The 12,604-nt window shown below is 40.6% G+C and overlaps 1 protein-coding gene across 2 annotated transcripts in view; it reads left to right on the top strand.

Annotated features, from left to right (window-relative positions):
* The window catches only part of SCD1 (stomatal cytokinesis defective / SCD1 protein (SCD1)), a 470,752-nt gene that overhangs the window by 351,780 nt on the left and 106,368 nt on the right, over window positions 1–12,604 (top strand). The window lies entirely within an intron of this gene.

The following is a 12,604-nucleotide window of genomic DNA, read 5'->3' as shown; positions in this document are numbered from 1 at the left end:
TGTGATGAAAGATCAAATCTCTGTGGTAGCACATGTGGACAGAAGGGATGAATTTCTTAGCTATAACTATTTTGCAGGACTGAGCTTATGGATGGAGAAGGACATCAAAATTCTGCCCTAGTAGATTAGATTACTCAGAGCTTCTTGGGCAGACTTATGACTTGACTAGGATGGAGTTGGACTAGGTTTGACCTAGACATATTGTTGGCCTGTTTGACCTTGTATTTCACTGATGTATCTCTGTTGAACTTGATGATTTTTCTAACAATCATCCGATTCCGACAAGTATTTATGGAGATATGAATTTATTTGTATTTACTTGACAAATTGTCAAGGTTGACCAACAACTAAATGTGTGGCACATATGCTCAACGTTTCATATAAATACAAGTGAGGTTGAGGCGTTATTCATTCATCTCATCTCTCACATTCTTCTCTCCTTAGTTGATTGGGTTTACACACAAGGAGCAACACACACGTGGGAAAGAAGAGGACGAAGTTGGAGGACGCAGAAGGATGCAGGAAAGAGGACACAGATCTGTTTGACTGCATTGACCGAGTTTGACTGGGGTTGCAGCAAGACGTTTGACCAACATTGACCTTTCTTGAGTGCAATTATGGTGTCGCTGTCTCTCCTAGGCAGGCCACAGATTTTGGCACATAAACCGAGGCATTCTGACTCGTGTTGACTGCACTAGTTTGTGGCAACAGGTTGACTTCAGATTGACTGCGTTTTTCGGACTGTTTATGGGTTGCCCCTTCTTGCTGTTGGAGGCCTAGTTGACTGGGATATTGACCAAGTATATTGGAGGTCATTTCTATCTTGTTTGACTAGCTTTGACTTTGCTGGTTAGGGTTTGCTGCTGCTGTCCTAAAATTACAGATTTATGTATTTGTACTATTTCTCTCTCTGCTGAACTATTGAAGATTATAGAAGAATTGATCAAAGGGTTTCCCCACATTGGGGTTTGTCCCTAGCTAGCCGCCACATCTGGTGTCTCTTGTCTTGGCTTGTTTTCTATCGATCTATTAATGTTCTATCTGCATTTTACTATATGTTAATGTGATTGCTAAACAGTGGCTAATAAGAAGAAATTGAAGTAAACTACTCTAAGCATAGAACATACCATAAGTTAACAACAACATGCTGCCCCAAGAGGAACATTTGAAAAACGCGAGCAAACAAGTCGGCTTCAAGGGTATGTTGTTGCCATGAGCAACATCACTCAGGCATAACCATGCACCTTTGAAAACACTACAAAAGAACAAGTCTGAAAGATGTCATTACTGAAGAATACGAGTCCATCATCCAGAATGATGTCTGTGAACTAGTTCCTAGACCTCAAGGTAAATCTGTTGTCACTTCCAAATGGTTTTTTAAGATTAAACATGGTGTAGATGGTAATATTGAAAAATATAATGCTAGATTTGTAGCTAGAGGTTTCTCTCATAAAGAGGGAATAAATTATGATGAGATTTGTTTCACATGTAGCTCGATATGCTACTATTCGATCTGTTGTTGCCTTAGCTGCTAGCCAAGGATGGACTCTTCACCAAATGGATGTGAAAACTGATTTCTTACATGGCTTCCTCAAGGAAGAGGTATTTGTGGAACAACCACAAGGCTTTGAAGAGCATGACAGGGAAATTCATGTATGTAGACTGAAGAAAGCCTTATATGGGTTGAAACAATCTCCAAGAGCTTGGTATTGTCGCATTGATAGCTACCTAATAAAGCTTGGTTTGACAAGAAGTAGTGCAGACCCAAACCTCTACTTCAAGACAGTCCAAGTTATACCATTGATTTTGGTATTGTTTGTTGATGATTTATTCTTGACAGGAGGAGAATCTCTTATCCTCGAGTGTAAGAGGGAGTTGGCTTTTGAATTTGAAATTAAAGACCTTGGTTTGATGCATTACTTTCTGGATCTAGAGGTTTGGCAAAGACCTGGTGAAATTTATCTTCCTTAAGGAAAATTTGTTGTTAAGGTTCTTGAAAGATTTGCTATGGTAGAATGTAAGTCCATGCATACTCCTATGGAAATGAACTTTATGAAATTATGTGGCAATGCAGCAGGACTTAGTCTAGCAAATCCCATAGAGTATAGACAACTCATTGGTGCTTTGATGTTTTTGGTAAACACTAGGCTTCACATATTGTTAATTTTAGGTAACGATGGTAGGATCTATGCTTTAGAGCAATTTTGCTTCAATTTCTTTATTAGCCCAGTATCAATATTCAGGTTAGCAATCACATCAACATGATAGTAAAATGAAGATAAAACATAAACATAAACAGTAGAAGACGAGCCAAGACAAGAGGACACAAGATGTGGCACCAGCAAGGGACAAACCCCAATGTGGGGAAACCCTTGATCAAATCTTCTTTTTGTCTTCAATAGTTCAGTAGAGAGAGACATTACAATTTACAAATCTAAGAATTTATAACAGCAACAAAAGAGCCCTAACAAGAAAAGTCAACGATGGTCAATAGGGCAGATTTGAGCCTTAGCAAATTGGTCAACTTCAGTCAACTTCGACCTCCAAACAACAAGATAAAACAACCCTCAAAACAATCAAATTGAGCCCAGTCAAAGTTTGGTCAAACAACGCACCTCAGTTAGCCCTAGCTGCAGTCAACGCTGATCAACAGTCAACATTTAGCCTTGATTTTTGTGCCCAGAAATGCGGCCTGCCTAAACAGAGATAGCCCTCACAAAAACGTAGTAAAAGGAGGTCAACACATGCTAGACAACGCTTGGTCAAACTGTCCAGAAATTCGGTCTCCTGAAATTTCAGCGTCTTGAAATTTCGCTCTCTTGAAATTTCAGATGTGTGGAGAGAGAGAGGCCCAAAAATCCGTACCCAATCAATGAGGAGAGAGAGAGAAGTGTGAAGATGAGTGTGACCAAATGAGGCTAAGTCACCTTCTATTTATATGCAACATTGAGGATGAATAGACGTTCACGTGACTGTTGGGCTTTTGAGCCTACATAAGTTTGTTGGCCGACCTTGACAATTTGACCATAATCAAAATAATTCATAACATCATTTGTACATGTCAGAATTAGATGATATTTAGATCAATCATACACCTCTCGGAGAGAGGAATCCAAGAAAAATATCATCTGCCATAAATAAGAGAACCCATGTGGAGTTTGGCCCATAGTTGCCAATTTTAACACATATGCTTTGCTATAAACACTTTAAGTCAACATATGATGATCCCTTTCATGCCCACTGTATTGCTGCAAAACATGTACTCAGATACTTGCATGGAACTATCAATCTAGGATTGAAATATACTGCCAAAAATGTAAGACTTTATGGATATATTGTTGATTTTGGGTAGCATTGGATGTATTCTAGCTCCAAAATTTTGTGGAGGGGCTAGAACACATGAGATCTCCAGAACCCAGAAATAGTTTGGAGAAATTCCAACCGGATGAGGAGTTATTAAAATAATTAATATTTTTAATGAGTTCCTAAGTCTAAACTTAGGAAAATAAAAATATTGTGTATTAATAATAATATGGGTGAGAAACTTCTAAGTGACGAGGATCAAGTCTGTTTTAATCTTAGCCGTTGATTAGGGACTTAATCTCGGCCGTTTATTCATCAACATGAAAGTATAAGAGGAGGCTTAAGGGTCAGTTGGAGATACACCAAGAGATCAAAGAGTTTGATTTTTCTGGGGCATGGTTTGCTGAGAAAATCCAACTAATGGTCTGAGTTGCAGTAAGAGAGGGGTAGTTTGGCAGGGGACTTCAGTCCAAGGCCGAGAATACATAGCAGAGAGGCAGAGCAACAACTAGAGGGACAACGCAACTCCAGAGAGGGTGACATAAAAGCTAGAGGGCTGACGCAGTCATTTAGAGGCAGTGCTGGGCTTTCTGTGGGGTAGAGAGAGCAACAGTTTAGCATATCGACTTCTGAGCAAGGAAGGCTCATTGGGAGGGTGACACAACTCCTAGAGGAGGTGACGCAATTCCAGCGCAGAGCTTGGAGCAGCGATCGCTACCTAGCACTGGGAACAACATTGTCATCTGTGGGGTTTGATCATCTAGTTGCGGGAATTGTCAAAATATCTGCTTTAGAATAGAGGTACTTTTTCCAGGTTTATTCTGTGTTGGGTGAGCCGGATTTGGCACCCTAGTTGTATTTAGAAATCTGCTTAATAATACGAACCCTCTATATGATGCACCAATTTTCCCAAATTGGGTTTTTCTGGGGCTGATTGTCCAAAAGTAATGGTGTCCATTGTGTGATTGTCTCAGTTTATTTCAGTTCATGATTTGTATGTATGTGTAGGCTGCAATAGTGCTTTCATCGCTGTTAGTAATTAAATAACTTGTTGAATGTAAAGAATAAGTAGGAGATGATAGACTAGTGATTGCAGTAGTATTTCTGATGTGTAGATTCAGGAATTCTCAGATGGTATTAGAGCTTTGGAGATCATAGGAAACTGAAGCCATCAGCCGAGAGATCCAACAAATTTGCTGCAGAGAGGCAGCTGTCCCGAGTGACAACGTTGTTCCAGAGCCAGAGACGCAGAGGGAAAGTGACACAGTGCAGAATAGGTGACGGAGAGGCTCCTGCAATGCCTGCGTCGGCATTCTGAGCCAGGTGCCAGTGACGGAGTAGCTGGGAGGAGCCCACACAGTGACTACGTTAGCTATCTAGGCCATCACAGAAGTAGAGGGGCAGATTAATATCACACAGAGCCACGTCATCTTTCTGAGCTAGGAAGGAGTGACGCAGTGGCCAGGAGGAGCTGATCTAGCTCACACAGTGACTGCGCAGAGCCTGAGGAGCTCATATTCTTCAGTTGTTGGGGCAGAGGGAGCAATGCAGATCAGATCTGAGGTGCTGGTGGGATGCTATTGCTGCTGGTGCAGAACAATGTCTGAGGAGACTAAACCAAGGTAGAGGGAATCACTGCCTTAACAGATTTCTAGCCCAAGAAATCTAAATCTAGGTTGCAGCAGCAAAGGAGGATTGGAGAGGAAGTGATTCGACAGTTGGTGGGAGGATTTCCATGAAGGAAATCAGGACTCAGAGAGAGTCTAGAGGAGCTTGTTCCTTAGAGGGTTTTTTGCGCCAAAGAAATTTAGATCCAAGTCTTGTTAGATTGAAAGCAGGAGAGGGAGAGAAGAACCAATCCTATTTTTGAGCAAAGATGGCAATGAATGGGTTGAGGGATTAGGACAGATTGAATGGAGCATCCAATTTTGTCATCTGGAAGGCTAGGATCTTGGCAATCCTAGACAAACATCACATCAAGGACCATGCCTTGAAGGTAGTCGCTGTGCCGGTCGACACTGATTCGTTAAAGAAGTACGAGGAGACCCAGGTTAAGGCCAAGTGTATGATCCTAGACGGGGTCAAAGATCATGTAGTACCACACATTGCTGAGAAGGACACAACGAGGGAGATGTGGGAGACGCTGACCACCTTGTATCAGGGCTCTTCCATCCAACGGAAGATGCTATTAGAAAATCAACTGAGATAGTACTAGATGCAAAAGGGAGAAGAGATCGATCCCTTCGTTCTCAGGTTGCAAGGGATTCATGACTAGTTGACTTCCGTGGGGTCTACACCAGATCCTGAGTTCATGGTCAGGATTGCCCTGAATGCAGCCACCGAGGACTAGGAGACTTTTGTCCAAAGTATCTTGGGCAGAGCGACTCTCCCCAGTTGGGAGGAGATGTGGGCAGCTCTTCGACAAGAAGAGCTCAAGAGGATGACCAAGACAGGGAGTAGTGGCAAGGGAGCCCGGGTCAAGAAGGAGGAGGAGGAGGATGCAGCTCTCGCATCATCGGGACAACAAGGGCAACAAAAGAGAAAGAAGAAGGACATCACCAAGGTCAGATGCTTCAATTGTGGGGAACTGGGACATTATGCCACTCAGTGCCCCCGAAAGAAGGGCAAGGGGGAGGCTTCTGACTCAAAGGCTGCTCCAGCAAAAGCAGACAAGGAAGGCGAGGATGATGATTATGCCATGAGTGCTCATGCGCCTCTAGAGAAGAGGTGGGGCGATAAGGAGTTGTAGTCGAGAGGACTACATGGGGCCAAGATCCTTGATGTGCCCAAACTCTTGGATCATATACGGCTACAGGAGCCCTTAACGACAGTAGCATGATGACGGGTGTCGGTTGGAGCGAGGTGTGATGGAGCGACAATGGTAGAGCTAGAGTGCCAAAGTCTGAAGCAACACAGTGGATGTTGTAGCAGTGCGAGAGGCACAAAGCAATTTGCAGCAACGTAGTGGCAGCAGAGGGTTAGCATAGATTAGCAGTAGAGGTAGCTTCAGGATCACGAGGCATCCATATTGACCAGGATGTCAGTTTTTGGGTGAAGATTCAGTTACTTACTTCTCAGTAACTGAGTTGCAGTGCAACAATTAGCAGTGGTAGTGCTATGGGCAGCATGATGCAACTTTTTGAGAGGGAGCTGTAGTAAAAATGCAGCAGTGGCAGAGTCATGGGCAATAGTACAGGAAGAAGCGGTGTAGTGGATGAAGGGCAGTAGGCCAATCATCAACAACACAGTGGACCGATGCAGTGGATCAGTGTAATGCTTCTATGGGTAAGTATTGTTAGAGCACATTCCTTGCTAAGAGGGAGTGTTGATTTTGGGTACCATCGGATGTTCTCTAGCTCCGAAATTTTGTGGAGGGGCTAGAACGGATGAGATCTCCAGAACCCAGAAATCGTTTGGAGAAATACCACCCAGATGAGGAGTTTTTAAAATAATTAATATTTTTAATGAGTTCCTAAGCCTAAACTTAGGAAAATAAAAATATTAATGTGTATTAATAAGAATATGGGTGAGAAACTTCTAAGTGACGAGGATCAAGTCTGTTTTAATCTTAGCCATTGATTAGGGACCTAATCTCGACTGTTGATTCATCAACAAGAAAAGTATAAGAGGAGGCTTGAGGGTCAGTTGGAGATACACGAAGAAATCAAAGAGTTCGATTTTTCTGTGGCGTGTTTTGTTGAGAAAATCGAGCTAGTGGTTTGAGTTGTAGTAAGAGAGGGCAATTCAGCAGAGAGATTTTAGTCCAAGGCCGAGAATACATAGCAGAGAGGCAGAGCAACAACAGGAGAGACAACGTAGCTCCAGAGAGGGTGACGCAAAAACCAGAGGAGCTGATGCAATCATTTAGAGGTAGTGCTGGGGTTTCTATGGGGAAGAGAGAGCAACAGTTCAACATATCGACTTCTGAGCAAGGAAGGCTCACTGGGAGGGTGACACAGCTCCTAGAGGAGGTGATGCAGTTCTAGCGCAGAGCTTGGAGCAGCCATTGCTGCCCAACACTGGGAACAACATTATCATCTGTTGGGTTTGATCATCTAGTTGCTAGAATTGTCAAAATATCTGTCTCTAGATTGCGGTACTTTTGCCAGGTTTATTCTCTGTTGGGTGAGCTGGATTTGGCACCCTAGTTGTATTTAGAAATCTTCTTAATAATACAAACCCTTTATATGCTGCACCGGTTTTCCCGAATTGGGTTTTTTCGGGGACGATTGTCCAAAAATAACGGTGCCCCTTGTGTGATTGTCTCAATTTATTTTAGCTCATGATCTCTATGTGTAGGCTACAATAGTGTTTTCATCGCTGTTTAAGTAATTAAATAACTTGTTGAATGTAAAGAACAAGTAGGAGATGATAAACCAGTGATTGCAGTAGGATTTCTGACGAGTAGATTCAGAAATTCTCACATATACTGATGTTGATTGAGCATGTAACTCTGCTGATAGAAATAACACTTTTGGGTACTGCTTTAACTTGGGATTTGCCATGATTTCTTGGATGAGTAAAAAGCAGAAGTTTGTTGCACTGAGTACAACTGAAGTTGAGTACATTGTTACTAGAATGGCTAGCTGTGAGGTAGTTTGGCTGAGAAAGCTTTTTGCGGAACTATTTGAGCAAGTTCTAGATATAATAGTTATATATTTGTGAAAATAAGAGTGGGATTCATCTTGCAAAAAATCTTGTGTTTTATTACAAGTCCAAGCATATTGAGATCAAGTATCACTATATTTGAGATATGGTGCAGAGAGGAGCATTGAGGCTCCATCACATCTCCTTTGATGATCAGATAACTGACATTCTTACCAAGCCTCTATCGAAAGGAAAGTTCTTGGTTTTTAAGTAGCAACTTGGACTTATGGACGTGATCCTTCCGGGAAGCAATCACAGCTAATGGAGAACATTGAGTTGCCTTCCCCTGTCAGAGCTCCCAGGATTAGGGAATGATGCCAGAAAGATGCCGAGGATGAGGGACCTCTTGTGTAGTGTGTGCCACAAGAGTAGGCCTCAGTATGCATCCGACCCACAGTGTGGGACATGGGAAGAGTCACCTATTTGGCCAATAGGTGTAGTGAGACTTGTCTAGGATGCAGGTGTTCCACCACTTGACACTTGGTTGTGTTTGATTTTTGTCTGTGTGACTTTCTTGATTTTTTTCTATGTGATGCATGTATTCTATCACCTAATTTTTGAGATGAAAATTGGTTGAGTGTAATCCTTGCCTATGTGACATGTGATGATCCTTTCTAAATTTGTGTGAAGTGGATGATTCTACTTTAGACTGTAGTTTCATTGTTACAGATGTTACAGAGCAGAGTTGAGCTGAGATGAATGAAAGATATCAAAGGAAGAAAAGGTCTTTGATGCAGAAAGAAATTCTTCTCTAGCTGAGAGGGAGTGTTAAAATTTGGCAGCTCAAGATGAATTTCTCCTAGATGAAATCATATCTGTCAGTTCTGTTTGAACCACCTATAATAAAATTTTATTTCTGACAATTGTAATAGGAGTTTCCAAAAATAGTAAGTCGCATCTCAATTTGGAAGTGACTTTCCAAAAATAGAAGGTCATGTCTAAATGATAAAGGATGATCTCAACATATGGATTCCACTTTAAAATCAAATAAATCATGATTATACAAGTCAAGAATTAATATTTTTATCCTTAATAGTATTATTATTATTATGACACTATTATTGATAAAATAATCTGAAGTCATTCACCTTTAATGGATTAATAAAAACAAATTCTCTCATGGAATAACTAAATTAACTTGAGAATCTCTTACATGGCAAATCAAACCTCTCTCTTGGAATAAAATAGTAACTTCACACTTACGAGAATGAAACTCTCCCTCACTAATTCAATGTATGGAAAAAGTGTAATTCCTCCTCATTAAATGCACTCGCAACTCCCTCATTCAATTCGATTTATAACTCTCACCAAATATTCTTTCATATCTAAGTGTAACTCTCTCTCTCTCTCTCTAATTCGAATTGTAGCTCCTCAAGACAAGTGTACCTCTCTCTTTATTTTTGGGATGAGTTACACTTCTCCTCAAGTAACTCCTCCCTCATGGAATTCGATTATCCTATTATTGGCTCAAGGCATGAATTCATTATAATTCCTCTCCTTTCCCATTTATTTAAGTGAGAACAAGTGAGAGTTGAGAGTAGTATGTTTGTTGTGAAGGAGGGCTAGTCTGGAGTGTGTGCAAGAGAAGTGTGAGCAAGTGTGATGCCAGCCTAAGCTGCAAACACCATAATGATGCAGCCTAAGCTGCATATACCCACATTATGCAAATAAAATTGCATGTCACACTGTGTCCCTAGGAATTCTAAGATTCCATACTTAGGGAAACCTTCACAAATCAAGGTTTAACCAACGGAAATATAATATCTGATAAAAACCCACTTTATCAAAGTTTAATCCTTGAGCAGAAATATTTCATTTGACTCTCCAATGTCTAAACTTTAATAACTCTTTAGCGGAACCTTATACGAGCCTTCATAACCTTTAGTTAATTCTTATTAATCGCATATTAACCATACCATGGTTGATGGACTTTGGTTAACCTCGACTAACCCATAATATATATATTCCGCTTTATTTCTATTGTAATTCCATATAATAGAAATTACACATAAACCACGCTTAACCCTTACCTTTCCGCTATTCCACGACCTTGGCACATATATCGATGCTCAACCTTTCGCTTCAAATCTGCACCATTGATTTCTTCCTTCAAATCAATGACTATCACACGATCTCCAACTTTAACCCATTCAACCACCGAAACTCAAAGAAGTTAAACTTCTTTGAATAACTCATCGGGTCCGCTTAATGTGTTAACCTATGTGACATTTGAGCGTGATTACCGTCCGATCAATCAACCATTGAACGGTCGCGATTATCAGAATTCAACAAGGTTTTAAGCCCATTGTCTAAAACCTCATCGCGTCCGAATTCCAAATTAACCAGTGCGCACTTTCGGAAGCAATATGTGTCCGATCAATCACCCAATGGAGGGTCCTGATGGCCAAAATTCAACGAGGATTTAATTCTGTTGCTTAAAACCTTATTGCGTCCAATTTTGGAATACCACTTATAATGGCGCGCGAGAAACAACGTCCCGCTTACGAAAACCGCTCCGTCCTTCTGCTAACACATGGCTTAGTCTCTGTCGTTCAACTTCTTAACTTTATTCTATGCAACTTAATCCTAGGCGTCTATCTCCATCACTCTTGTTTGTTGTTCTGTCTGATCCAACGACTGCGCTTTGCTGCTATGCTCTTCTGTTCTTTACTGTGTAATAGTCCACTTGTTCAGGTTTTCGCCTGTCTTTGTTCTCGCCGTCTGGTCTTCAATTATTCTGATCCGATCTTGAACTTCGTTATTTATTCCTTCGCTCTTTTATGCTTTCGTTGCATAACTCCTTAGGTTTTAAGAACCTTACAATATACCTTCACTGCAACGTTAAAGGTTTCCTCCAACACTGTCTGCGTGTAAACCCGATACACTCCTTCTTGCACTTCGTCTCTGGTTCTGCGCACCTGCAACCCTATGTTATGCATAATTACTTCTAATTCACACACAGTTCATTCAATTACTCCATTCACACCACACAAACTTAGAAATTGAGTTATCTGTATTAATAAACAAATAATTACAAAAGGATTCTTTTCTGGCCTGATCTTCACTATCAGTGGCCTTTTTCTTTCCTGCCCATAGGCTTACAATCAACCCTATCAAACTAACTCACTCCCTAATTTCTAGTTAGCTAACCCTCTTCTATGCTTTTTAGGTTTACATTTATACAAAAGGATTCTCTAACCAATTCCTGGTTTAGATCCATAACCTTCTCAACAAAATCCTAAAATCTATTCTTTATCTCTAAGGATCCTCTCTAATTCACAAAATCATCAACTAATTCCTAATCTAAGCTTTTACAATTAATTCCCAAATCTTTCAATCCCTATGGAATCTTAACTAGCCTAAATCTCTCATGTTCTCCAACATTTGGGAACATTTACAAATATGCCTCACAATACTTAATTAATCCCTATTCTAGTTTCTCTCATTAAAATCACTCAAAACCTTAATAATTACATTAATTTAATACTCAGGAAACCAACTTCCTTGAAAACACAAGACCCCCTATGTCTACTAAAATACAATGATATTTCTGAGCCGAATGCTCCCGCATCAAAGTGAAGGGTAAGATCAACATAAGAGCTAGAGCAAGTGTGAAGGACAAGATCTGATCAAGGGAAGGAGATCTTCAAGCAAAGAGCAAGAGTGCTTCAACTACAAGTTGATCAAACACTGGTGAGTTTATTCTCTCTCTCTCTCTCTCTCTCTCTCTCTCTCTGTACTCTGCAAAACAATTGAAGAAATTTAATAGAAGAAGAATCATTTGAGTTTTCCCCTTGTGAGTTTTTCCCTAGTCATTGGACCTAACTTAACATGCCGCCATGTTAGCCTTTGTTGGAGAATGTAACTAGATTCAACCTTCATAATGACTTTTGTAATCATGACATTGTATATTTATATAAAAAGAGAAAAAATATTTTTTATTTATTCAAGCATGGGTTTCATGCTCAAAATCTAGGTCAATGCATGTTCCTCATGCTTCTAGGCTTGTTGAGTCAAAGAAGAATTTGTGTCATGTATTATAGTCCCATTTGGACTTGCTGTAACAAAAGAAAATTCATTATTTTTGAGTCTAGAAAGCCAATTTATCCTCCAAGACCAAGTCTGCCGTAAGAAGGGGAAGTCGACCTAGAAGAGGCCTACTTGACCCCTCAAGAAGACTATAAATAGAAGGGACTTCAACTCATTTGGGACATCATCTCAAGAAGTTCAATCTACAATAAGAAAAGAAGGAAAAAGCAAGAGCAAAGGATAAGAAGACAAGGAGAAAGACTAAGGGAAGGAAGGAGACCGAAATATGACCTATTTCTATCCACATGTGCGAAAGGCTAGGGTTTCTGGGCTAATTGTAGGCCCAAGAGTTGTAGACCAAAGTTGCAGACTTGAAGGGGAGGTTGAAACTTGATCGGAGCAGACTTTGAAGAGGTTGACCTTCGTTGACCTTGGTAGACTTTGTCTTGTTTGGAAAAGATCTTTTTAGAGGGCTAATTTGGTGCTTGGGAGGAATCTTGGCTTGGTCTTTGGTCTTGGAAGTCTCATTTTGATTTTATTCTATAAGAAGAGAAGTATTATTTCTTGGCTTTGGAGGGGTTTTTCCTTGGCTTGGAGCCTATATCTTGTGTACTTTGTCTCTTTG

This window comes from Pinus tabuliformis, chromosome 6, assembly GCF_031772625.1.
Source record: "Pinus tabuliformis cultivar Carrire ecotype Pingquan chromosome 6, CPIR1, whole genome shotgun sequence".
Lineage (NCBI taxonomy): Eukaryota > Viridiplantae > Streptophyta > Pinopsida > Pinales > Pinaceae > Pinus > Pinus tabuliformis.
The sequence above is the reverse complement of the archived record's forward strand: the minus strand, read 5'-3'. Positions and strand labels throughout refer to the sequence as shown.